At 39.2% G+C, this 3,388-nt stretch overlaps 1 long non-coding RNA gene across 1 annotated transcript; it reads right to left on the bottom strand.

Annotated features, from left to right (window-relative positions):
* Positions 1-642: 642 nt before the first annotated feature.
* LOC114077252 lies at positions 643-1,512 on the bottom strand. The gene is made up of 3 exons (XR_003578322.1): positions 1,252-1,512; positions 1,085-1,140; positions 643-961 (listed from the first exon to the last, which is right to left on the bottom strand). It is a non-coding gene; the product is annotated as an uncharacterized LOC114077252 (long non-coding RNA).
* Positions 1,513-3,388: the final 1,876 nt, after the last annotated feature.

The raw sequence follows: 3,388 nt of genomic DNA, 5'->3' as shown, positions 1-3,388 counted from the left end.
CAACTGGAAATACAAGAGCGTTCATGGGGAAACAATTAATGCAGCTGAACAAGGAAATTAACTAGACACTACAACACTAATTACCACCAAACCTTGAAAATTAATCAGCAACACGATTTAACAATAAAACTAACATATGTTATTAATGATTGTTGTTACTTTCCTTCCCATCTCCTTGCTTCCACAAACCCCTCAAGTCCAATTTTTCCTTTTCCATATTTTCCTTTACATGTATTAATTTTGCTTCATTGTGCATTTTAGGTGCCAGTGATTAGTCTAGAATATAGAACCATATACACAATCTTGCAACACAATTTTTCAATTCCTTGCACAATTATTAATTCCATTAGGGCTAACTCACATTTTAAACAACAATATCAATATTAACCCTAATTAAAGAAAAGAACCATACAACTTGATAAAGTATATCTTAATACAATATTAGAAAAAAACAATGAATAAGGATCAAACAGAATGTAATGTGAAAATAACCTGTCTCAGAGATGTTCCTCCACACAAGGCCAAACCATTATCCCGACAAGCATGAGAGTTTCAAAATTCTTGATATCAAGCTTCTTGTTAAAAAAAACCCAACTTTAAAGTTCTCAGACGATGGGAAATCCACATGGAACTCAAACAGAATTGAATTTGAAAATCACATGTCTCAGATATGTTCCTCATCCACACAGATATTTATTCCACGAAGACCAAAATTATTTATTCAATATTTACTCAACATAAACGTGCCTGGCTTGGGGAGTTACAATCTTGGTCCTGATTTGAATCACAAGCCTCGAATACTCCTCGGAGAAGAGACCGGAGATGGTCGAGATTACCAGCTTTGGCAATTATTTCAACCATCAACATCTCAATAACACCATTTTCATCAAAAAAACGCCTCTTCTATTGTAGAGTGAAGATCAATAGGTGTGCTATCGTTAGCCCAGTCTGCCCCTGCAACCTAAAGAAAGCAAAGTTTCACCACACCCAGATAGTACCAAAAATTTATATAAACATTAAAACACACACACACACACACACACACACACACACACATATATATATATATATAAATATCACAAACCTGTCTACATGTTCAATCAATGGAAATAGCATCCCACGTTTAATCCATGCATTATCCTGCTCATGAAAAATGTGTCATCTTAGTAGATACACCATACTTCATACTTTTATCACATGGATATGTTTGCATAGTGGAAGTATGCATAATTCACAAAACATAAGTCTTACCCTTCGGTGCCATTTCCAAAGTAGCCAAAGAACATGACACATACTGTTCTAGCAACACAATAATTGAGGAGCTTTTCTTTCTAAATCAAGTACAATTGTCGGCCAAGCAGGACAATGTCTTCAAGATATTTCCCAAACTATGTCCTGAATTAAAACCCTCATGGCCAAACCTATAAGCTCTCCTTCCTCCCTCCCGTTTCACTATTGCATCAGTTCCGCTAAAATCTATAGCTTCATCAAACTCCCCAACTAGCGTGTCAGCATTTCCCTATCATCCACACACACTTCTTAGTTACAATTTCACGTTTAGCATTTTTCAAGCTACCTTTTTCTCTATACGGATTAAATTCAAGGTCCAAAGTTTATTCTTTTACAGTAATTTTACTCTTCTCTTTCTTCCAATTATCGGGAACAGATTCATTAAATATAGACGGAAGTATCTGAAGGGACACAACAATTATTTATTCCATGAAGAGATTTTACACAACAATATCAATATTGACCATTGCTGACGAGAGGAACCATGTTGAAATATGCGAGAAACTTGATCAAGAATATCTAAATACAATTTTAGAGAAAAGAATGGAACTTGAAAATCACCAGTCTCAAAGATGGTCCTCCACACAATAAAAGAATGAAGAATCAGTTTTCCAGATACCTTCTCAGCGTAATAAACTAAATATTCAAGTTTTCTTCAGTAAAACTTCAAATGTTCCATCATCGGGAAGGGAGTAAGATTGTATAGGACCCTTGAGGTAGGTTGATTTTAGTTAGGATTCTGTATACAGTTGTGTTGGGGTTCATGGGTAGATTGAAAATAGGGAAGAAGGAGATGAGAGTAGATTGAAACCCTCATTGTTCTTGATGCCTCCTGATATATCTACAAGTGATGCTATGAGTGGATTGAAAGCCCTCATTGCTCTTGATGCCTCCATAGAAAGAGGAGGAAGAGAAGATTATTGAAAACCCCTATTTTTCTTGATATCTCTTTGTCCCCTTTGCAACGTGATGCCACGAAGACGAGAACGACCAACAAATACTTTTGATAACAGCACTTGGAGAATCTTCCCTAGCAAAGCCAGCCTAAAAAATCAAAAGACCAATTTATATAGTTAACACCAAGCGTAGAGCTGAAATTCTAAGTAGCTTTACTAACTAACCTTGATCATTTCAGTTCCGTTATCAATAACAAGTGTTTGAATATCCATCCCATCAGTCTGTGTGAAATTTCTGATTCTCCTTTTAAGCTCAAGGTGAGATAGATTTTCATATTTCCATTTTCCAGTAGAAATCTCCACCAAGCATAAATAGCACATTGAAAAAATAGAAAAATGTTGAAAATTAGCTGCAAAAATCCAGCATGAACAAATAAAGGACAGTGTTAACACCAAGCATAGAACTGAAATTGCAAGCAGTTCCCCGAAAGGAAAATGGGCCGCATATCCTTCAATTACTTCACAATTAATTGTTACAAAAGTCAAATTGTATGTTACCCAAAAGGTCAGGGGCTAATAAATCATGCCCCCTCAGAATATCATATTATGAAAAGAAATATATCTCTTCTGAAATAATATTCATTTCCTGGAATATAACTAGAATGGTTTGAAGTTATGAAATCACTTAGAAAGAAGCACATCCTTTTGATAAATGAAGGACCTATTTCATCATACTAAACCTTCACTATACACATCTACAAAACAAGAATAAGTTGGGCCTCAAGGCCCCCAACCCTCCACCATCGAGGCCTCGCGCCACTCCCCCTTCTCCCCACCTCAAGGTGTAGTTCCTCGAGGCCTCCCCAACCTGATCCCCAGCCAAGGGGCGTCATGCTTCGAGGCCTCCCTGCCCCCATCCCCAGAAACCAGGCGTCGTTCCCCGAGTCCCCCCTCCACCCCACCACTCAGCCTCGAGGCCTCGTACCCCAAGGCCCCTCAGCCTCAAGGGGTCGTACCCCAAGGCCCCTAGCCTAGAGGCGTCGTACCCCGATGCCCCTCAGCCTCAAGGCGTCATACCCCGAGGCCCCAACCTTGAGGCGTCGTACCTCGAGGACCCCTAATCTCGAGGCATCATGCCTTGAGGCCCCCCAAACCACCCTCTCACCTGCCTCAAGGAGCCCACCCCCACCCCTTCCCCTCCC

This window comes from Solanum pennellii, chromosome 1 (genome assembly GCF_001406875.1).
Source record: "Solanum pennellii chromosome 1, SPENNV200".
Taxonomy (NCBI): domain Eukaryota; kingdom Viridiplantae; phylum Streptophyta; class Magnoliopsida; order Solanales; family Solanaceae; genus Solanum; species Solanum pennellii.
The sequence above is the reverse complement of the archived record's forward strand: the minus strand, read 5'-3'. Positions and strand labels throughout refer to the sequence as shown.